A 25645-nucleotide genomic window follows, 5' to 3' on the forward strand; every position below is an offset into this window, starting at 1 on the left:
TCTCCTAAGCTCCTTCTAGCTCCCCTGTATAAATCCCATTTATGTAAGCAGTGAACAAGAACGTAGCTTACTGTAATAGGAGCTGCATGTGTCTGCTAACAAATAATAACAGAGAAACAAGAGGACACTTTTAAACATCTGATAAGCAACATTTTAATTGCAGTTTTTAGTGCATTTGAACTTAATTAGGCATATGAGAACTAGTGAACAAACGAGAGAAAGAGAAAAAAAGAAGGAAGGGAGAAAGGCTAGATGTGAAAGGAAGGAAAGAAGGGAGAAAGAAGAAAGAAAAAAGAAAAAAAATAGCAAGCCAGCAAGCAACAAGGTCAAACTAAGAGCAAACGCTACAAACAAAGAATGTATCTTGATATAATGCATTGTAGACTTCAGTCAGTTATAACCAACCTGTCCAAACTGCTCATGTTCCTACCAAAGCTTCATTAATATTCTGCAGTTGCCAGCTGCCAGAATCAGCTATCGATACAACAGCTTGTCAAAGACCCTTCTGAGAAGCCTTTATATTGTCATCTTGTTTACTAAGATTCTGATTTTACTGGGAGTTTTAGTTGTTTTTCTGCAATGTTAGAGTAACTATTTGCTTCCCTGCTTGCATTTTATCTGACTTGTCCTCAATGTACCCCATCACCACTTGACTCAGCAGCCACATGTCCCAGAGTAAAGACCTGGCATGTGAAAAATCTGTCCCCAGCTGCTGTAGGATAGGAGAAATACTTCACATTTGTGTACTGCCCTCCAGTTCCAGACAGTAAGCCAAGAACTGCAAAAAGCTTTGCAAACGTGAGCAAAATCAGTTTTATCCCTGTGAGGTGACTGAGAAGTATAATCCACTTTTAGACACAGGAAACAAATGTGACAATAAAATGAGTAACCTAAGTCTTCTCCCAGATGAATGTCAGAGCTGGCATATAGACTAATGTCCAAATAAAATGTAAGTTATTACTGAGATTTTCAAATATGTGTGTATTTTAGAATCTCATTAAGCAGCAACGCAGATTATCTGTATGCTGAATATTAGAACAGGTGCTCAGGTGGGGTACAATGTTTGCTTTACAGGTTTGAATAGTCTGCTGCTCCAACTTACCCTTAACACATATTAATTATACTGCTGTATTTGAAATAAATTGCTTTGTAGTATAATTAAAACACAATGAGTTAAATAAGAATTATTTATTTATCAAAGATCCTGGCTTAAATGCTGTAAGTTTTTCAATTTTCATTAACTTCTCTTTAATGAGTTCTAAGCAGGATGGTAGAATAGCAGGTATCATCTCATCAAATGGAATTGCCTCACCAACTTCTATAAATTATTGTCATAATTTTGGGAACAACTTTGAGCCTTTGAAGAAAAACATATCTTGATAGTTTTGTGAGAAGGCTTTGTTCCTATTTGAGATTTTTTTTTTTTTCTGGAGAAAGGGAAAGACTATAAGGCAGCAAGAGAGTCTGTTCTCTGCTTTTAGCTCTAACTACTCAGATCTGGAGGCAAAGTAGCTCCGAAGGAGCTCTGGTACCTAGCCTTAAAGAACGGGCTAATTGTCCTGAAATGGGAAAATAGTCTCCTATTTGTCTGTATTAAGAGACTAAGGAGTACGTGATAAATAAATCCCAGATAGATGAAAGATGCACTCTGAGTCAGACTTCACTGCCTTTTTTCCACTAGGGTCTAATCTTCAGGACAAATACACCCTGTGTGAGACCAAAAGTACTTAAAGTGTGCCCAAGCTAGATAGCATTTTAGAAACCTGTTGGGTTTTGTAAAATTTCTCCTACAGGCTTGAATCTAAGGGTCATGTCTGTAAATGCTTTCCAGACTTCTATGTGACAATAAAATAACTTACATACAATATATTACATTAAACTGTATTTATAGGGCTAATGTTAGAGTTTGCTACTCTTGCTAAAGTCCGAGCAAAGATAATCCCAAAATCACCATTGTTACTTAAAGCCTATTTCACTTCATTCTTCAAAATTTATCTACAGGTAGTTTGAGTCTAAATCTCTAGCTTTTTTGTTTTTTCTCGAAGAGCAGATGAAGGAACTAGCTCTAAATACTTGTATCTAAGAAAAAATGTGGAATTATTTGCAGTTAAGAATCAGCATTGTGGCGTACTTGTCATCCCACTGAAGCAGTAACAAAACAAGTGTTTGAAGCAGTGTGGGAAAGTAAGAGTCTCTCACACATCCAAGGCAGATGTATGCATATCATTGTTCCAACTGTCTAGGAAGTTGGCAGAGGCAGGCTCCATGGAGGGAAGCAGAAAAGAAGGAAAGGCTCATGCTGTAAGATAGAATTAAAAGAGCAATCCCCATAACTTTCTTTCTTCTTAGGGTCTAGTATTTCAATTGAATGATTCTTAGGAACACATGAACTGGGCAGATAATTGGATGTTACAGCAAAAATTCTTTGCTGAGCTATACGAGGATGATTGCAGATCTGAGCTCCTGATGGCTGTGGGAATATTCATGGAACCACTGAACATGCTGAGTTGGAAAGGATCCACAAGGATTATCAAGTCCAACTCTTACCCCTGCACAGGACACTCCAAGAGTCACATCACACACCTGAGAGTATTGTGCAATCACTAGAACTCTGTCAGGATGGTTCTGTGACCACTTCCATGGGGAGCCTGTTCCAGTGCCCAGCCACTCTGGGTGAAAAACCTTTTCCCTGATATCCAACCTAAACATCCCCTGACACAGCTTCCGGCCATTCCCTCTGTCTGTCACTGCTCATCACAGAGAAAAGATCAGTGCCTGCCTCTTCCTCATGAGGAAGAGTCTCCTGTTCTCCAGGCTGAACAGACCAAGTCACCTCAGCCACTTCTCACACAGTTTCCCCTCAAAGCCTTTCACCATCTTTGTTACCCTCCTCTGGACACTCTCTAATAGTTTAATGGCTTTTTTATATTGCAGTGGCCAAAATTGCACACGATATTCAAGCTGAGGCTGCACTCTGCACCAGTGCAGAGTGTATTTGAAGGTCTAATTCACTTTGACCAAGAATAAAGGTACATCATGTACAGTAATTTCACAATTATAAGCCGCACCTGATAATAAGCCGTATGTCCAGGTGTCTGCAACCGTCTTGGGCTACAATACAGAGTGTGATAAAAGGTATCTATTCTATCACCATTTGTTGAGGGTGGAGGCAGTGATCCTTATCTCCACGGGAGATACTCTGCTAATGGGCCATCCACTGAAACCAGGCGGGGCATTGTTCTTTATCTTTTCACAACCCATCCTTCCTCCAGGGAGTCATTTTCTGCTAATGGCCCATTGAGTCCCACTGTGGGACTGATAAAATTACTGCATCCCATTGGAAGTTGCTCCAGTCAGGGGGAAGAGTCCAACATTTCTTACCAAGATAAAAACAGAGGTTTTGGGACACTAAGGGAGCCCCTTTCTCCACTGGACTCCAGAGGAAAACCGGATTTCTCCACATCACCACTGGACCTCCAGAGGGAAACTGCACCTTGTACAGGAGCACTGCTCCAACTGAATCACATCTGTCACTGCAGGAGGATGCAGCCACCATTTAATGGGACTGCTACCAACACCCTGCCTGACGGGGTGTCAGGTTGTACACTGACTTTGTCAGGGTTTGGAGTTTGTTTCTTTGTAGTACTGTATTTCTATTTTGATTTCCCTAGTAAAGAGCTGTTATTCCTAATTCCCATATCTTTGCCTGAAAGTCCCTTGATTTCCAAATTATAATAATTTGGAGGGAGGGGGTTTACATTCTCCATTTCAAAGAGAGGCTCCTGCCTTTCTCAGCAGACACCTGTCCTCCAAACTAAAACAGCAACTTTTTGTTCTTTGTCCGTATATAAGCCGCACCTGATTATAAGCTGCACTTCCAGGTTCAGACCAAAATTTTAGTCAAAATGGTGCAGCTTATAATTGTGAAATTACTGTAATTCCATTCTTCCTCTTAGAAGATGCAAAATAGGATTACTGACACGGACACGAGTCCTGAAAGATCCCACCCTATAAAAAGCAAAAACATCTAAATTACACTGTTAGTGTAATTCAAATTCCATTTGCACTATGGCCAAAAGTTATTACTAAGTCAGTAAAGTGAGGTTTTTACAATACTGGAACCTCCATCTGAGAAAACTGTATTGTAAATATATTGGAATTGTTACATCATTGAAATCAGATTTGGAGCATAGCTAAGTCAGTAGTGAGATAACTAATGTAATCTGTCAAAACTAATATTAATTCAGTATTTATAATTACTTTGATTTTTGTTGCTGGGTTTGGTTTCCTACTTGTTTTTTTTATTTTAAACTTCACATGTTGTGCTGCCATATTCTCCTAGGAATCCATTATCTGTATCCAAGTCACAGGCATGAGTTGGACTTCCATTCACCATCTCTTCTGTTATTACCTTTTTTTACTGTTTTAAAGGGAAACCTATTTCACTGGCTTACTCCAGATGACTAAATACCTGCATGACTAGAGATAAGTGAAATGAATTCCAACCAAAGTGATTGCAATTCTGTTTTAATTACTTCAAAAAGACAGTTAATAGAATATCTAACCTAAAGAGGTTGTCACTCCACCAAAATTGAAGTGCACTAAAATGAAATGTGGATGGCTAAATTGAAAATGCCAGTGATCCAGTCTGAAGAATTAATCAGATTTAACAAAAAGTTGATGCAGTTGTTGACAAATTCTGCAGACCTGAAAAAAATACATCACCAAACTAATCAACCTTTCATAAAGACCCAAACCAAAACTTTCTTCTGCCATTAAAGAACTAGTTTTAATAAGCTCATCTTAACCCTTTATAAGTCTTAGCTCCCTACACTGCTAGAGTATTGATAAACTTATTAATTAATTTCTAACCACTATACCATCTCTTAAATTCTAGCACTATTCCCACATATTTAAGTATGGTGGTTACCAGATTCACAACTTAGAGATGCTTGATATTTTAACTCTTTTTGGACCAATATTGAACTGTTTTTAGTAACATTACCCTTTAAACTACATCAGCACACTCATCTTCTCCAAAACTCACATTGAATAAATGTTTTAAAAAGAAAACAGAATAACAGAATTCATGTAAATTTGGAGCTTTATGCTTGATATGTATTTGAAGAATTCTGATGTTTGGAAGTGGGGAGTTATAAACCCATAGAATTGTAATATTTTAAAAATGGAAGAACTAAGGTTTGAAGTCAGTGTTAATGGAGTTATCTGCACAACTGTTGAACACTGCTTGAAAAATAAATAGCATAATCTTTCTAAAGCAGCAGATTTTCTATTATCAATAATAACAGATTCATTTTAATACCATTCTTTAAATATTAAACTGCAGGAACAAGTGTCAATTATGGGAAAAGCTAGACTATTCTTAGGCTGCACCACTAGTTAATATTTCCAAAATCTAAATTCATATCTTTTTAAACAAACACATAATTTAGAAGTGGCAATATTTAATTCATTTATTGCTTAAATAATATTCATATTCATCTAAGAGCTGAATATTTGACATTAGGAAGATGCAATAGATTCCAATTGAAATTCTGCTGATATTAATTTCTGTAAACTTTATGTTAATTACTCTGGGCACTTGCGATCAGAATCCAACCCCTGGCTGTCTTCTCTGTTCCAGTATTATGGCCCAGTGTATTTTTTGTATATGTGCTACCACTCTTTTTAATCCTGGCCTAAAAGAATCATCTCTCACATACTGGGAAAATATTTTTCTCCTATTCTCACACAACACATGACTCCCATGGGTGGAAATAGTTACTAATGCTTAAGTCTCAGTCACAACTACTTAGATTATGTAATAGGAAGTAAACTGATCTGGATTCTATTCCTAAGAGCATATGACAGGGAATATATAGCAGGCCAAGGCTGGAAAACAACTCCAGACTGCAGAATTTTATACAGGGTTCATATTTCTTTTATTCCTGCCAATATGGAAATTGACACTAGTTTAAGAAATTTTTCTCTATTACTAATAAAATGGACAAACTTAGGAATGCTTCTGATGACACAGTCTTTTAGAAGTGTGAACTGGGAAAGCTAATGAATTATAAATCACCTTTTAGCAAAGCTACAGTTATCTTATGTACCTTATAGAGAAACAAGTAAAGAAGGCAAGAAGTAAAAGGGCAGAACTACCAAAATTTATAGTGAGGAAAATATCTTTTAAAATAAATTACATGGGGACCATTGCATGTTGAAAAAAACAGCAAAAATTCTGCAATTCTGGGTATCCAGTAGGAAAACCTCTCCAGAAACTAGGTTGGAAGTAATAAGATGTTCAGTTAATATAGACTTTAAAAGTTGTGTGAGAGTAGAGGAAGCAAGCCATCTATTTGTATGAAATAAAATTAAAAACATATAGATAATTGAAACTGCAAAATCCAATTGATTCAACTGTGCCTGTAAAGGCTTGATGTGTGAGCTCTTTCTGCTACTGAGAGTTAAAATGTGAGCCATTGATTCCAAACACAATATAGCCAAAAAAGTAAAATAATCCAAAAGTCATTCTGAAATTACTAAAGCATATTAGGTTATATATTAGTTTAGAAAAAAGAAAAAGAGAAAGAGAGGGAAAGAAAGAGAAGGAGAAAAAGAGAGAGAGAGAAATAGAGAGAGGAAGAGAGGAAGAGAGGAAGGGAGAAGAAAGGGAGAAAGGGAGAAAGGGAGAGAGAAAGAAAGAAAGAAAGAAAGAAAGAAAGAAAGAAAGAAAGAAAGAAAGAAAGAAAGAAAGAAAGAAAGAAAGAAAGAAAGAAAGAAAGAAAGAGAAAATTATTTCCCAGTAACAGAATTTAGTAGAGACGAAATTTTTTAAGCATTTATTAAAAAAAAAAATAAATTTAGAACCTAATCAGTGTGACTTTGCAAAACAAAGGGAAAGAGTTATGGAATGTCAACATTATTTTCACAGAGACATCTAACCAAAAGCTTTTTTCAAGCCAGAGGCACTAATTTTCATTAACTGTCATCTCATGACCACTGATAGCCATGGCTCTGAAAAAGCAAAATGTGACAGCAAGGTACGCTCCCCTCTCCAACAGTTTCCAGTTCCTGGCAAACACATAATCACACAGTATCATGTCAGGTGTGTTAACACAGTGCTTATGCTTGGGATCAACCAGGGGCCATCCCTGAAGATGCACTTGCCACTTCTTAACTGCAGAAATCAGATGCTAACAGCACCCTGAGGACAGTGCAGGGGAATTTCATTTCTCTAACCACCTAACATTAAAGTCAACAGCTATGTCCAGCCCACTCAACTTTCTGTCTTTCTCATGCTGCTATTTAGGCTGGTAAGAGATCATAAAATAAAGTCCATTCCTATCTAATAACCCACAACTTTGAGCAAACAGCTAAACAAACGGGGAGGTATACATTTATATGGGACAGTGCAGTACTTCACAGACACACTTGCCATGTCTTGATGACTAGACATGGCTAGTAGGAACAGAAAAGCTGTGCTAGCTCAGTATCCCATTGAGGGAACATAGCTCTGTTTGAGTATCATGGCATGGTGCTACATAAAATAAGTACACGTATGATGTTTATTCATCCAGTCTGGAACATAATGATAAAAATATTCATTTGAAGTATGTACCAAAACTAACATAATTTAGGCAGTGGCAATGCTGTAACATAAACAAATATAGGGAAGGAAGAATTTGTGATTGTATTTGATTTCCATGGGAAGGAAGAGGATGTTTAATTACAAACTTACTATGTACTTTGTCCAAGTGTTAATGAGACGAGCTGCTGGTATATATACAAAACAACTTTAAAGACCAAGATGGTTTAATCAAATTCTGACATGTACTCCTCCACCTATTGTAAGAAACCGAGCATGGGGAGATCAAAAAACCTCTCTTGATTATTACAGAGGACACTTTTTCCTAACACAGAAAGTACACAACACCCAAAGAGTACAACATATTGCTGTACCTCTTAGAGAACAGTTCTACAATGTGACAGCAAAAACAATCTCCAACCAATTTCCAGCAAGCTTAACAAGCTTTAGAATTTATCAAGGGTTTTACGTAAATTGTTCGTTGTAAACCAAATCATGTACATGTATTATGCCACTTACTGATTCCTCACAGAATACCCAGAATATACACATGAAGCCCATGGTTCTGCTCGGGCACAGTGGCACTGAAAAGTTGTTTAGTGCTTGTCAATACACTCAAAGAGATGATCAACCACTGAAGGATTTGTGAGAAGTACTAGATCTTTCTGAAAAAAAAAAGAAGGACCTCCCTTCTTATGCTGACATCAAGAATTTCTGAAGAATCCAGAAATCAATTTTGTCACAATTTTTGGTCATATTTTCCATATTTGAATCTCCTATTATAGATTTTCCATTTAATCCCACCACTATGGATTTAAGTTAATACCATCTATTTTCCAATTCATTTACTATGGGAAACATAATCTTTCTGGAACATAAGCCTTTTGACCAGAACTTACCAGCTATCTCAGCCTCATATAAAAGTGCTCCTTTCAAACATTAAGACAGAAGAACTCTTTTTCTTACCATGGACAATCCAAACAGGCAACTGCCTGGGTTGCAGACCCAAAAGGTAGAACTGAAAGCTGAAGTCCTGAAGTGCAACAGCCTGTTACTTACAGGATATTAACTTGCTCAAGCATTAGCTGTGTTTTAGGTGGTAAATTCCTCATTTTGCTTGATAGAGAATATGGGGTAGCACTGATTCATTGCTCAAAAGCAACCTGATAAATCCACTGCAAGATGCATTTTTGTTGAGTTATGCAGGACTCTTAACTGTGAAACTTTTCCCACATACCAACATGCTTTGCACTACATAACCCCTCTTTGCCAAAGCTATACCCATGTAAACTCACAAGCATCAGCATTTAAATCTCTACATCACCACAAGAAAAGCTTTACACTTCAGATTATTTTTCTGCAAACAGAGATTACATAACACTCCTTATTCCCATTATTTAGAATCTATTCAGAACAACAGAATTCAGATCCTCAAAATTTGAACTATAATAGCTATACAGAAACAGTAGTAGAGTTTACAAAAATATATAGCAAATGAGACAAAATATAAAGATCTCTGTGGCATTTGCATCTTGCAATTAGCAAAAGGGCACAAGAAAAATATTCACAGAAGGAACTAGTTAAGTCATATTTACCAGGAAACTTAATAAATCAAGAGCAAACCATATCCAGTGTAGGACAATAAGCACATCAATCTAAGAAATTAGTTTTGTCCCTTTCAGGACAGAAGTTTAATCAGTTCAGAGGCAAAACACTGAGTTGTGCTTTTCCTTGTAAAAAGCATATATATATACACATTTGGTTTTTCCTGAGTTCTGCTGAAGGCCCATGCACTCGTAAGAGTTTAGGCAAACTTTCTATTTGCAAAATGGTTTGTAACACATAAAAACATGTACAGGACACTCTGCACAACTATTCATTTTGTCTTGATAACAAGACAAAGAAGTGGTAGTGGAGTTGTGTAAATCTCAAGGTTTTTCCTTGAGAAGGAATACAATGCTGGGATTCAGAGCCTGAGCATTATAGTCCCCTGAAGACTTCCAGTTTGAAGACAGTAATCTTCTTTGTGTACAAAACAACTGTGGAGTTTGTGTGTTCTTCTAAAGCCTTTAAAAAACACATATTTTACTTCATTTCACTGAAGTCTTAAACTATTCTCTACCTATGCATAGATATGCAAAGACTTTCCTATACATAAACTCACATAATAGCCCAACTGACTTCAAAGGGGAGTAAATGGATTTGAACTCCATTCAAGTTTTACTTAGCTAGAACCTTTCTCAGTCAACAGCTGCAGATGAAACAACCACCACCTCCTGGGATGACTGGTTTAATTACAATTTGGTTTCTTTGCAGATTCTTCTCCAAACACACTTTTCAATATTTCCCTTACCTCTCAAAATATTACTAGATACACTGCAATGTGTTCCTGAGAAGTTACTCTTGCTGTAATCTGATTCAAGCACAAAATCTATTTTCTATTCAATCCTAGCATTATTTCATTTTCATATTTTGCAATTTTATTATTAAACATGAAATTTGAGTTTGTCCTTTTTCTTTTCTTCCCTTGAAGTTAAGCATTGTCAGATTCATCAGTCAACAAAATTTTTATATGAAAAAAGAAACATCGGGTAAAATGAGCGCTGCCCGAATGAGCTCCAAATAAATATGTATGGATTTTTTATATGGAAAAAGCATGGTTTGTTTCTTTCCTTTTTCCTTAATATAACTTATTGATTCAAAAAATCATGTCTGTAAAATGCCACATGCATTTATTGCACCCTTTAGATGATGAAAGAAGCATATGAAGGAAAAACATATTTAAGTGGGGGGCTTGTGACTGTGTATCTCAGGAAATGGTACAAAGTATGTAGATGATAGTACCTATGGAATGAAATTTCAATGCATAGATTTTTATATTTGTAGGGAAAAGTGTGATTGGCCCCTGCATAATAAAGTTGACTTTTAAGAGATGCAGTATTTATAAATCTTGATTTTTTAGGACGTTAAAAAGGACAGTAACAGAATGTACCTGTTCAGATTTCCAGAGCAAGTAAGTGTCAGAGAGCAAAAAGATGAAGTAAAGAGTGTTGGTTTCATCTTCAAAATGTGAGTAAATCTATAAATCCTCTGCAAAACAAAACAGGATTTTGAGCTGGGAGCAAATGAGACGTTAGCTGGCTCTGGCTATTTGAATCTTTCAATTGGCTCTAGCTTCTACCTGCTCTGCATCACACCCAAATCTGCTGTGTAGGCTTAGCTGTAGTCCTGAATACATTTCCAGTTCATATGCATAACAAAACAGTCATTATTACTACCCATGACAGCTGAGAATGTTTTAAATGGCAAATTAACACAAAGCACTTTTTAATTTCCACCAATCAGAAGAAAATAATACACTTTTTCTAGCGCCATCCCTAAAAGGACTATTATTTTAATATGCTAGTTCAAAGATTTTTTTTTGCAACCATTAAAAGGAAGCAAATAGAAATACAAAGATGATGTACAAATTCTGAAAATAAGTGAATAAAATGTTTTTTAATACAGACTTCTTTCATATTTCTAGAAACAACAGAGTGGGGATCCCACATCTTACACATCAGTACAATAACAGAACAGCAAAGCAATAACATAATGCTAAAATCTGATTTTGAATGATGGCAAGCTTTTAATACTTTCACACTCCATATTTGAACAGGTGGGTAGATGGTGGTTTCTAACAAGTGGATGTTTATGCATCTACCTCCTGCAAAATAGCTCATGAGTGCTCACTGAAATTTAAAAAAAAAAGCTCCCTTAAACTTAATTTGGCTTTGACAATTAATTCTGATCTGGAAGGCTGTTGCATGAAAAAAAAGACAAAACCTTTTTAAAACAGAACAGGTACTCTAATAATTGAATTGTTCTTAGATATAAAATTAAGACTGAAACTCTTCACTTAGAATATTCTGTTATACTGAATTTGTATTATTAGAAAAGCCAAACCCAGAAATACAATATAGTTCTCTTAATAAGAATACTTGACCAAAACTGCGACCAGAAGCACTGTAAGAAAACATAAATACAAAACCAAACAAATGAACACTTCTGTCATATAAAGTTGCATGCCTTCTGTGATCCAGGGAAAAAAACACAAAACAAAGAACCTCCTTTGAGGCACATAGGACAAAAATCACATGTAAAGCTACAGCAATACTACAGTAGATTTAAGGTTAAGATTAAGACTGAGTGATTGATTACTCATTACTTAATGCTCAGCAGATGTATTTCAGACCAGTGGGAGAATCACCCATTATATTTTTTTCTTTTATAAATGCTGTGGTTCATCCTGATTTCTTAAAATATCAAGAAACAAAATCATCTGGAAGAATATACCACATCTATCTGCATTTTTCATCGCTATGGGTTGCTCCTCACTGTTGGAAAAGGCTATTCTGCCCCTTATCTGAGCCTTGAGTCATTCATGTTCACCCTCTTCAACACTTTTGTATTATTCATGAAATTCACTGTATTTTGGCTTCTGCATGAGGAATGCCTCCAAAGTTCATTGGAAAATATGCTACTGCAGATACTATGGAATTATTTAGTGTCTTGGTTTTTTGGTGATTATAATAAAAACATACTTACAAGTTAACACAGTTTGAAAGAAAATCTTTACAAACAATATCTTTCTCTAAAAACCTAAGACAGCAAAACAGGACAATATCCTCTGTCAAAAATGATTATATAATATCAAAAATCACTCAAAATTGACAAAATTTCTTAGCCATAGTAATGATGTTGACATAAGCTAAACAAATAAGTTGTACTCAGGCCTCCTTCATAATCACAGAAGGAAAAAGTAACTTACTATTACGTAGTTCACATACCCAATATATGAACAAGTATTTGTGATGAACCTGTGCACAGCTACACCTTATTTCAAGATTTTTTTTCATCTGTTAACAGAGCAAAGTGATGGTTTATTTACTTTAATATATCCTAAATACCTGCTCTGATGTGAAATAATGTACTACCACCCTGCCATGTGCTGCCAAGTAACTACAAATTCATTGATAATTGCCAATAAAGCACTTGAAATAAAGTGCTTACTTAAGCACAACAAAGATTGCTCTAGGGCATATTTTTTATCATGGGACAGACATAAAATGGCTCCCTAACAATTCAAAGTGGAATCTTTATCCCTCTCAATCACAAAGAAAGGTATATTTTATTAATAAAGGGTTATCCAAAACAGAATTATCTCCATTCCAGGATATTACACTTCACAGAAGAATGTGCATATGGGTAAATTTAGATATAATAATTGGTCATAGATTTTTGCTTTATCTGGATATCAATGCTGAGCAGAAAGTGAAAAATATGCAGCCTTTCTGAATTACAATGTTTATTTTATAAATAGGCTAATGTACCCAGCATAGGAAACAAAGAGCAGAGAGATGTACTAAGTCTTTGAAAGTGTACATCAGCTCCTTCTGCTCGTAACATAATTCCACTCCAATATGAGTTGATTGGTTTGTATCAAGTTGATTGACACATTTAATTCCTCCTTTTTTGAAGATTCTTGCTTTTTCATAGATTCCACTGTCTTTATTCTTTTATCTTAATGATGAATTTTTCATTATCGGTACTTGTGAGTGTACCAATAATATTAAGTATGCACTTTTAACTACATGCCTGACATATACGCACAATCTTCCAGTCAAGGCAATGACTTAGGTTTCTGGTGACCTGGACCCATTCTCTCATTCTGCATCAAACTTTTCTTGTATTTTTAGGCAAGAGTTTCATATCTCAGTTCCACAAAGAGCTTAATAATGTGCATATATCCATCTGTATTTCAAACAAAACATTTAAGCTTAAGACCTTTGCAAACTGGTTGTTGATTACAGTTGTCGAATGCCTGTAGAGGAAAACCTAAAGCCTACAAATCCACATCCAAAGTGGCAATTTCTCCTGCTCAGAGTACATTTTGTTTGTACTTGAATTTTAGCAGCCAAGGAAACCGAGAGCATTTTCTTCAAAATAGGACAATTTTATCAAGATCAACTGACAATGCCCTCATGAATAGTCTCAGAATTAAAATTCTGTCCTGAAATGGCAAAGATGTTGGTTAGAATCTTCTTGCATAGAAAGCAGACTTAAACATTAAGAAATGTCCTACTTATTGTCCAAGTGCCTAAAAAAAGGAACTGCCTGCATCACCTTAAAAAACCCAACATTGTGGCATGCTATTTAACAGGAAATCTCTAAAACATAGAACAGTCCAGACCTAAAAAATTACGTCATGTTGTTTATTTAATATACCCAATGGGAGCAAGACATCCAGCATAATAGAATCTGGGGCATTTCTGACCATGTTAGAGCAGAACTTTAGCCCTGTAAGTCAACTAGGAAAAGAAATTTAAGGGTCCTTGCTATCATACAGCAGTTCTTTGAGGTTCTGATTACTAGAATTTATATATATGGTTATTTTTATCACATACCAAACTTACACATGAAACTTACAGTCCTTTCTGTATCAAACTTTATTGTAGTGAATTAAAGGATGATGACACCTGGTCAAATATATGTCTCCAATGCAAACAGCAAACAAGACCATTTTCTCCAACTATGAAAACCTCACGGTTTAGGTGCTTCTATATATACATGCATGTATGTATTTATATATGTATAGATAGATATATACATATAGATATATGATATATAGATTAGATATAGATAGATAGATAGACAGATAGATAGATAGATAGATAGATAGATAGATAGATAGATAGATAGATAGATAGATAGATAGATAGATGGATGGATGATTGGTGTTGTTATCTTTCTTCTGGTCTTTATGGGAATTCAGTGATGAGTGGGAGCTGTTGTAGAATACATTGTTTATCAGCTTCTTCTTTCCTCATTCAGTTTTCAGTGGGAGCCTATGTACCCTACTCAATGAAAGGTCTCTAACACTGTATTATTTTTGCCCTTTGAAGCTGCCTTTTGCACAGATCACTGTCACAACTTACTTAACCTATCTGCATTTTTAAAGTATTCATCACTGTGGTATTGCCACTAGAGTGGTGTCAACGATTTAAAAACAACAGGCAGGCTGTCTGCAGGTAGGCAGGAGAATCTAAGTGTTCAGAATACTGTGAGACCATGATGAAGTTTCTCTAGAACAATCAAGGGCAAAATAAAAAAAAAAATAGGTTCTGCATAAAACTTTCTGAAATGAAAATGGTAGTGGGGAATCCCCAATATCACATTTTTTGTAATGTGTTTATTTTCCTTCATTCATGAAAAACCATCAGTACTTTGTTTATACAAATAACATTTATCTTAATGGGGAAAAGGTTACTTCAGAAACTTTTTCCTCTTCCAAAATTAAATGAGATAAAATGAAAATTAAAAAGAAAAAAATCTACAAAACCATGCAAACTCCCCACCCCCAGCTTAAAAAAAAATATCCATTTTTTAATGCAATTTTCTTATTTGATCTAGTACACTTATTCACAATTTATAGATGCATATACTTTGCAGAGTGAACAAGTCTGGTTTTAGCTGAAAAGAGACAAAAATCATTAATGCCAACATTTCAGATGAGAAGTTTTAGTGATATGTGAAACCATTACAAATTAAAGATAATACTCCAGTCTTTAAAAAAAAATTCCCCTTTGTCTTTGTACAAACTTGGCAATTTCAATGCCAATCACATTTTTAATTCCAAATGAATGACGCCTAGTAGCAGTGTTAATCTGTTGACTGTATGCTAGCAACAGTCCCTCTGCAGTTCATCCCATTATTTTTCCTAGGCAAATAAATATATATTTTTTTATTATTCTGGATACAACAGAGTCCACCTTCAGTGGGCCAAGTGGAAATCCAATATTCGAGTCATTCTACTGGAAAAAATGACATCTTGATTTTGAAAATCTGGAATAAAAATATAACAAGAATCTTTTCTTTTTATTTATTGCAAATGAAAGAAGCAATCTGTTAAAAAAGTTCAGTATTCATCCTGATATGTACTGATTGAAAAATTGAAATCAATGATGGCTTTGGTGCTACACATCCCTTAGCTGGAACTATACATGCAAAGTCCACATATTCAGCACTAATCAAGCTATTACCTGTTTGCATTTTGCAGTATGAGCAAGTATTTCTTTAAATGGCATGCACAAAGAAGGAGGAGCAGATTAGCATTTTGTGGTGCCAAAGCAGAAGTCAATAAAAAAATTTAAAAAACTGCCATGAACAAACCAGGAAAGCATTCTAAGGGATTAGCATTGTATGTGTAACATTTTTTGAAGGCTTGATTTCTTCATCACATTGATCTTATTTAAACAGGCTCTCATTTCTCCAACATGTTAGTATTTGTGCTCACAACTCAAGGACCTCGAGAGGCCTCAGCTGAGATTTGGCATCACAGCCTAACAAGGTCACCTTTTAGTCTCATGACCAGCGCTTTTGGTTCACCCTCATTGACCCTGCCTGTACTATATTCTGAGTTAAGTCATGCAAGGAGGTGGAAAGGATTATGCAAGAAAATGTGGGCAGGCTCAGTAGCATGTATAACCTTATGCACTTAGAAAAGAAGCACCCAACTCTCCCCTCCAGCACGGTTTGCATCTCTCTGTGATATTCAGTCGCCTTTTTCTTTCTGTCCTTTTCTAGTCAAGACAGATACAAATCCTGTACTTTCACACAAAATTAAAGGCATCTTTCTTTTGTATGCTATGGCACAGTCACAGGTATTTTAGAGAACTATTTGTGGCTTCCTGACACCCTGAAGCACTTTTTCCAATGGCCATTCTCACCTCAGCTGACCAGTAGAGAACAACATGCCATTTCTGGAGAAGAACTGCCATGCCAGAAAGCTTTCAACTGTGAAATCATTCAACAGATATAGGAAACAATACAGCCAACTGAGTAAAACTGCTGGGTTTTATCTGAAAGAATTTATAAACACAGAATTTCAGGGATATTTAGTAGTTGATACTTTCTTCATCAAGTGGTGTGATGAAACATTAGATTTGGGTAATTTTTATTCTCTGCAACTGTTTTCTTACTCTTTAGTTTGTTTCCTGGTATCCAGCATATACCCAGTTCTTTCTTTACAATTATCAGATTCATTATTTCCTGCAAGAAATATAGATGCATGGGGATCTCCAAAAACAGTGCTGGCTAACATAGTATGAGCACAGCCACAGATCAGCTACAATGAAGAAAACAGAGCAAAAAATTGTTTTTTACCTTGAAAAATCAGATCCTGAACCAAATTAGGGAGGAATATCAAAAGGAGTTAATAACTAGGATCAAAGAAGAGAAATAGCTACCAAAATAATTTTTTCCTTCCCTCAATTTCAGAAGTCTTACACATAGGGGAGGGGAGAAAAGAGGGCAGAACACCAACCAGTTTTTATTATTGGAACAAAATTATATAAAACTTTTCACAGATTATTTTATTAGAAGTTTCTAGCAATTAAATCTGTATGAAACTTGGGCTTTGGATTTAGTTTTTGCCAACATGTCTGAGACAAAAGTTATATGAAACATTAATGTTGATGTTAAAGTAGTTGAAAAAAATATTAATTGAAATAGATAAACAAAAAAAAATCAGTATGATTTTGATGTTGAAATAATTCTCCATATTCATTCTCTGTTTGATTCATGTCTGTCTCATCTGTGCATGCAAATGTTAAAAGAAGCTTCTCTAGGGAAAAAAAAAATCTTACAACTGTTAGCTTTCAGTGAGGACTCAGAAATTATTTTTTAAATCTAACAGCTATTTAATGAATCTCAATTTCTGAGTCTTCAGCTCATGTCACGCCAAAGAAAAGACTTATCTTCAGAAACTGTAGAAAACACATTCTGCAAAGTAACATGGTATAATTAGGATGTAAGGCAATAGAAACATGATTCCATCTATGCAAGACACTGACCAAGTATTTCAAAATTATCTCTTAAATCAGAAATCACTATGAAGCAATGATGCTCATTTCACTTTCCAATTTCAAAACTGAAATATCCATTTTAAGAACATATATGAAATATCTCAATAATGCAAATGAAGAATGGGATCAGAGTATTTAATATCCCACACATTGGTTTGTATGTACCAAAAACAATTTAAGCATATCAGCCATGGTGTGTAGCATTTTCTGAAGCATGAGCAACAAGACAAATAAACCACAGAGCGAAACATTGAAAATTATGTTAAAAGGCATAAAAGCAAACCAAAATCAAACTTATTTTAGTTCTGTTCCACCAAAGCTCAGCAATAACTCTACATCCTACAAAACCTGTTGCAGGACTTAAACTACAAAACTGTTTGCTGCAACCTGACAAGAGTAATTAATGACCTATCAAAAGTGACACGGAAGCAAATCTTACACTAACAGGAATCCAGACAAATAAACCAAGGTACACCACACTACAGCATGGTTTGAGTACAATTTTCCTACTTGCATGGTATGCCTGTGACAAATACAGCCTGAGGTTTCCAACAACAGAGATACTGTTATGGCAACTGCACAGGGTTATAAAAGAAACCTTGTAAAAACCACACGTGACAAAAGTTGAAAGGAAAGTCACACTAAATTGCTTCTCTGAAGCTGGGCCTACTGCTATTGTTTGAATTACTTTCATGACTGCTTGTTATTCTGCAGATTACAATAATTCTGTAATTAAATTATTTTTATTAGCAATACAGTTATGCACATAATGTTAAATGCTGAAATGAGAAATTTGTAAAGTAAGCTTGAGGCTCGAAGAATGTAGTGACATTTGACTATTATATAATTATAGCATCAGTCCATTATCCTTAATGGACTTCATCCTCACTCACAGGGCATAGGAAAGAAAAAAAGTTGGTTCTCTATTCATAAATGTGCTAGGATGATCAAAACCTGAAAAAGTTATATATGCCTTTGAGATTTTCATGATAAATTTTTTCTTAATACCTGTTTAAACAGGTAAGGCATTTCTGGTTTTTAATACAGAAATGTGAAAATTTAATGGAAGAGAAATCAAGGTGAAAATAAATCAATAAAGAACAGGAGATAAAAAGATTAAAATAAGTACCAAAAAATTTTAAGGAAATGTGCTGATGTAACAACAGGTAGATTTGTGGCAATATTAATGTAATGCAAATAGCTTTTATAACTTGTAATGCTGTCAAAACTTCTTCCTGACATCTTCTACCAGAAATACTGTTGATAGAAATCTAGCATTTCTAATGTTGGACATACCTTTTCAGTTCTGAGCAGGCAGAATCACATTTGTACTGTTCATACTGTACAACAAAAGAAAAGATCAACAAGTGGCTAAATGCCAGTACCTAGGCACTTCTAAATCAGGTTACAGTTTAAGAAAAATCCTCTTTTCACTTCATTATAGTCAAACATACTTCAGAAATTATAGTACTCACCATGAAAAAACAAACAAGCAGTGCTTTCAAAACAAGTTCAGATACTGTCCTCGTAAGAAATAAGGAAATAGTGGAAGTAAGCCTTCATGTGAAAGAATGCCCCTCTTGAATTTTTGAGATTCTACATTGCCATTTTGAGGCTCTACAGCGAGGTATCTCACAAACCAAGACCTAGCTCATTAGTTTAAAATTACTCTCAGATTCATCAGCAATGTTTTCTGTCTGATGCCTCATTACATGTGGCCATCAGGACACAGACATAAGGACATAAGGACAGTTATATACAAGGAAAAATATTTTCAATTTCTTAAATATTATGGGTATCAGGGAAAGAAGGATGAGGACTTTATATGTAGATAAAAAACTAAATTTCCTATGTAACATAAAGAAATTATCTACTTTTCAGTGAACCTAAGTCTAAATTGTCCTTCAGCAACATGCTAGAACTTAACTGTTCCCCAAGAATAGATATCAACTGTTAGAAGTGATTTGGTGTCTCATCAGATATAGATGCAATAACTAAGGAAGCTCCATTTCTGTCATTGTTCTGTGCCACTGTGGTATGTATAATGCTTCTATTTGGGAAAGACTTGCAATTTCTCTTAAAATCTTCTATTTCAATCCTACAACACCTGCCAAATCATGAGCCTTACAGCATGATTTGATTGCACACAGTGCTAACAGCACTATTTTCCTCAGTTTGCATCAATTGTTTAAATTACAGTGACTTTTATTTTAGAACTAATGGCATTTTCCCAAATATAAAATGTTTCTGCACTGTCAGTCTGTTTAATCACCATTACACAAGAATACTGGGCACTTGAGCCTAAAATTATGTATATTTGCATGCCATTTTGTTCTCTTACTGCTATCACACGACTAATTCTGCTGCACTATGTGGCCAGATGTTAGTATATACTGTCGATCTATATCATTCTTGCCAACTCAAAAATGAATATCATGGGATAATTTTTAACAAATGAAATACTTACTGAGGGATAGAAAACAATGTGTTGTATGTGAAGGATGCAATGCATCCCACAACACTTTTTTTAATAGAGTGTAATTAACTTTAATATTTTCAGTGTAATTAACTTTAATATTTTCATACATGATAGAAAGTCTTCCTCATAAATCAGGGATGAAATATTAAACAAAATAAATGTAATTTTTTTTCCGATGGCGTGTTCCATACTGATTAATACAAACTAGCTTCTTATTAATACGCAAAGAACATGCATTGCTAAAGCAAAAATTTCTAATCTACAGAATTACATTCCTGTTCACCTCTTCTCTTACTTTCATGTTAAAAATTACTCATTTTAAAAAGAGAATTTAAAATTGAGAACATATCAATAATTTTATGTATTGCAGTGATACTAAAATTCAATTCCTACTCTCTGAAAAGTAGTAGACACCCAAAAGCCCAGACAGCCCAAAATGGTTGTTCTGTTATATCCCTATTTTAGTACAGCAATAGTCTACTTGTGATTAATGATTTAAAGTGTCTGTAATGACATGTTTGTTTAAAATAATCTTTAAATATTCCAAATTCCATGAGGGGGGATTTCTTGTCTCTTTTCCATTTTTCTTTAATTCTCTACTCAGTATCTGAAAGTTCCTCTTCAGTGTTCATGAAGGTACATGAAATGAAAAATTACTTCTTCCTCATACTATGTTCATTCTTGTGATTTGCACAAGGTGTAATTTTGTTCTGAAATAATAATTTTTTTCAAGTTGACTTTTAGCCCTAAGATGAGTGATTTTAGTAACAGGGAGAAGGGTGATGGCTTTCCCTCTTGCATCTTAAGAATTTCTGCATTTAAGTAGCTAAACTTGACTAATGATGCTCCAAAACAGATGACTTTTAATCTTCTAGTCCCATCCCTTTGTCCTAATCCAGAAAACATCAATAGGAAGGGATTTTTGGCTGCTTCTCATGAAGTCTTCTTCATTATATATATCACGTAATTCATACCAGTTACCTCCTCAGTTCTTTTGCCTTTCAACTGCATGTTTCAAGATTCCACCTGACATTCACGTCTGTCATTCCCTTTATCCAAAAGAGTCAATCCTAAGGGGCTCAAGAAGACTTTTTTTCCCAGATCAGCTGTCCTAGTTTTGCTTTTCTACCTCCTTTTCTTGACCCAATGCACTCTCAGCACATGCTGCTTGAGTTGCACACCACCATCAGGTGCTCAGCTGAAGTTACAGTGACCTCAGGCTGAAGTTACATGAACCTGCCATTTTCGGTTGAAATTAAGTTTCTCTTCTTCTAGTGCCCAAATTCAGATGCCTTCAGGCAAGGGCTAGCCAGCAACAGACATGAGCTACCTCCTAAGTTCTGGAAGGGCTGGCTGCAGTGCACAGTCTGCCAGGGGCTTCCCTTCTACCACAAACCCGGGCACCCAGGCTGCACCAGCATGTCTCCATCTCTGCCTTCCCAAGGAAGTGCAGGCTGCAAAGCAAACACACAAGCCAAACCCACTATGTTATCTAAGGAGTAACATTTTTTTGCAATATCCCTTTCTATCATACCCTTCTTTCACAAATACCTGGCATTTACTGTCAACCAGGGAAAGCGCTTCAGCTTTTATGAATCTGACAGCAGTGAGGGAGGGTGGAAAAATGAATTAACACTTGATACAGAAACCACAAATTGATACCCAGAATAAAGTGAAATACATGAAAAGGCTCTTCACACTCAATCTAAAGATGATGCAATGACATCAATCACGTATTCTTGCTGCTCTCTGTCCGTGACATAGTAAAAGCACAATGATCCAGAGAAGGATAGTAGATGACAACTATGTGCTATTTCTCACAATAAAAGGATGATGAGCTACTCAAATAATTGATAAGGCAAACTCTTTAATGATGCATGGTTTTAGGCAAAACTACAAAAATTGAATTTATTTAATTATAATTCCCTATATAAACTTTGAATTTGGCCTGAAACCTAAGGGGAGGGGTGCATGGACTAAACAGAAAACCACTACTATCCTTTCCTTAGAAATCCAACTCCTCAAATAATCCTAACAGTCACTCAACATACATTTCTCTCAAAACAAATATTAGAGGGTGTTTTCGTGGTATTTTATCCTGCTCCCACAGGTCTAGATTTCAGAAGTCACTCTGAATAGCCCTTTTGCAGTCACTGTCAGAGCATTTCCTGATTCTATTGCAAAATTTTATTTTGAAAATTACTCTCCATTACTTTCCAAGGGAGAGTAATTATTATTCACAAATGTCGGAGTGAATCCTTAGAGACAAGGCAATAGTATATTTGATAAAATATAAAACAGTTGGTTAATTACCAAGTATTGCAAACGAGTGTTTACCAAGAAAGCACTGATTTCTTGCAACAATATTCCCATAACAAACCTCAAAAACCAATCTCATTATCAAGTCCTAACAAGGCCTTTATTCTTCTAGGAAAAGACTCCTCAGTGATTCAGTGACACAAACATACACTAAATATTTTTCTAGGTCAAAGCTAGAAAGCCCAACATTCCCAAGGACTGAATTTTAGACAGGAAAGTGGCTGTGAAGTGCACCTACCCCTTGCGATTCATGTTTGCAACTCAGCTGCATGATGGCTCAAGAGCATAACTACTGCTGTCAGGCTGATCTCATGAAAAGGAGGGGTATGTACAGGACAGCTGGCCAGCAACAGATGGGAATATGTTGCTCCATCTCACAGGTTGGTAGAGTTCCTGCTGCAGCACATGCTGTCCAGAAGGAATTCTTACTCTAATGCAGCTCTGTCAAAGGAGGTTGGCTTTAAGCCACAGTCAAGTCCTACAATTCAAAGAACTAAAATTGTCTATCAACTCCTTGTTTGTGTTGAGAGTTAATTCTTTTAATTCTTTTTGGGTTTTTTTTTAAGGTGTAAGGTTTTATGAGAAGAACTTGACATAACTGTTGACAGCTTAAAAATTTTTTCCCTTGAAGAAGAGAATTATTTAATTTTCCAATAACATGATAGATGCAAAAAGGTCATCATCAGTTGCAGTCACCAAAAGGATTATTGCTCCTGCTCATTCTGCTTTATGGTAGCATTAGCTTTGACCACCAATTGACTCCTAAAATAGTTCAGCTGCATTAAAATTAGAATGTTGTTATTACAATTTACAAGGTAATTGATTTATCTTTTATTCATTCTCTTAACTTTGTATAGACAACAAGAATTTAATTTGGTTCTTTTGATATTTCAAATTAAATATTACTTGGGAAAAAAAGTAAAACTCATTTGAAAACTTAGAGAAACAGAAATTAAGATACCAGTTCATTCTGACCTTCTGAGTGGAAAGAAATGAATAAATTGAACATTCATGCCACTTCTCATTATCAAGGTGTCTGGAAACAACGGTAGGGAGCTCATTCCACTATGCAAACTCACCCTGACCCAACCAGTCATTGTGTGTCAATGTAAAGAATTAGCATCTCATCACCTAAAAATAGAGATACTGTCATGGATAAGGTTATCTATACCATAAAAGACAATATTCATTCGTAGTGATAGATCCACACCAGAGGTTAAATTGCAAGACACTAATATAAATTAATGGAAAAGCAGGTTAAAGGGGATTATGAAATAGGATTTGGCTGAGAACGATTGCTTTTTTACATTATCAACTTTGGCACTACGTACAAAGAGTGATACAAGTTCACAGGGTACAACAAGACACCTTGAGCTCATACTCTGCAGACAATTAGAATTTCTATGCAAACAATGCCTCTACAATTCTATCCGTATATGTAAGTGTTCAATAGGACAATTTTTTCCTTTTCTCTTTTCAAAAGGCTTTCAAGTAAAATTTATATTAACAGTGATGTGTAAACACAACTCTGTAGTAGATGCTTTTTAAGCACACAAATTAAAAATTAGAAAAATGGATATGGTCTAATATTCAGTAAATACCATTTCTGCATTTCTTTTCTTTTAAACTGAAAGATCAGTTCACAGAAATACATATACAGTCTGACATTTTGAAATGCCTCCCAACTTCAAAGAATATCTGCCTCAGAACAAGAATCAATGTTTTACAGTTTCTTCCTCATCAGAAAGCATTTCAGTATTCAAATGAAGGGAACAATTCTTGTGAATACTTACACACAGAATTTTAGTACTTGAGCATATTTTTATTATATCCCACAGCAATATAGTTCACTCTCATGAGCTTTAAGGAGGGTTTTGATGAAAAAGACCCATAACTTTGCGTAATATGCTCTACAAAATAAAACCACCCGGAAATTCTGAATATTCACATAAATAAAATGAATATTCTGTCGGAATGTTTACAAATATTAACCTTAAACAAATGCAGCAAGCTAGAATTGAGTTTACTTCACTCTGTAAGCCACTAATGCGTCCTCACTACAAACCAGAATATTAATATGATATAGATCTACTGAGAAAAATAAGTTGAACTTGTTGAATGAAACACTGCTATTTTAATGTTTTCTCTTTTTCTGCAAACTCTGAGCCAACCCTTTTCCTTTTTTATGGTCTCTCTGCTCTTAAATTTGAGACCTACAGAGCACCAACAGATTATCAACTGTCAAATATTTTTAAATTATTAAGAGTAAGAATTATTCTAGCCTCTTATTTTTCTACTTTCTTCACACATCAAATATTATTGTTTCACACCCATGAGTTAAAATATTAATTTAAATGATAAATCATGTATCAGAGTTCAAAAATTAATGTAAAAGGTCAAAAATAAGTATATATCCATAATTTGTATAATTGGTGCATATAGTATATATGGCTTTTATATCAGAAGACATCATATACACTGACATTTTTGTGATTACTACAATGCATTACTTATGATCTACTGTTGCTTAATACATAATATTAATTTGCTGCAGAATAATGAAAGAATAAAAATTTTAATGAATATCTGAAGATGGAGATAGCAGAGTGTTTTGTCAGATTTAAGGATCTTTAGAACCAAACATCACAGATGGCAATTTTACCTAAGGTTGAAGACCATTTCCATTTGTCATCTCCTAGAAGTTGAGTCCATCAGTTTTGTATTGTTGTGAATCACCAGATGGCACTTCTCCCTGCTCCTAAGACTTACCCTGAGCATGTAGGAGTTAGATCTGGGATAAACATTTCCAAGTGAACTGAGATGCTGTATAGCTGTTGAGATCTTTACCATTAAAGAAGCACTTGTCTTGTTTCAATCCCTCTCTTTAAATGAAAATATTCTTTCTCAAATTAGTTGCTGTAGACGAGCTATGTCTACAGAAAGGGAAAATAAAGTATTAATTCCTGCACACACACACTTTTGTCAACACATATGCACTGCCCTGCCCAGGAACATTTGTAAAAGAATTCTTTCACACTGTCCACAAGACTATATTTAAAGCTGCACTTCTAACTTGAATAAAATAATATTGACAAAACAAAATAAAACTGTGTTGAAATTTTGTCCATTTCTAAGCAGCATTGTAATTTCACAGCCTCTATTCTCATTCCATTCTTCCAATGATTTCTCTCTCTTGTTTCCATGTGCAATCCACAGGAAGGAAAAAAAATCAGAAAAGTATATAGTCATGGTAAGAGCCCTTGGTGAAGTACAACCACGATTCATTATCATCTCATACTAATGGAATATCTTGCTGGAAACACCATAAAGCAATGTTCAAACATCAGGCAGCAA

The 25645-nt window shown here is 35.2% G+C and overlaps 1 protein-coding gene across 3 annotated transcripts in view; it reads right to left on the reverse strand.

Annotated features, from left to right (window-relative positions):
* SLC16A7 (solute carrier family 16 member 7) overlaps positions 1 to 25645 on the reverse strand; it is an 83116-nt gene that overhangs the window by 38745 nt on the left and 18726 nt on the right. Inside the window, exon 1 of one of the 3 annotated variants that reach the window (XM_033059170.2) lies at positions 18790 to 18832. The exons of 1 other annotated variant lie outside the window; for it this stretch is intronic. The gene's annotated coding sequence lies outside the window, so the exon portion shown is untranslated. Of the gene's footprint in view, positions 1 to 10580; positions 10664 to 18789; positions 18833 to 25645 lie in introns of those variants that run through there. One more of the 3 variants, XM_033059171.2, reaches the window with a different exon arrangement.

This window comes from Catharus ustulatus, chromosome 4 (assembly GCF_009819885.2).
Source record: "Catharus ustulatus isolate bCatUst1 chromosome 4, bCatUst1.pri.v2, whole genome shotgun sequence".
Lineage (NCBI taxonomy): Eukaryota > Metazoa > Chordata > Aves > Passeriformes > Turdidae > Catharus > Catharus ustulatus.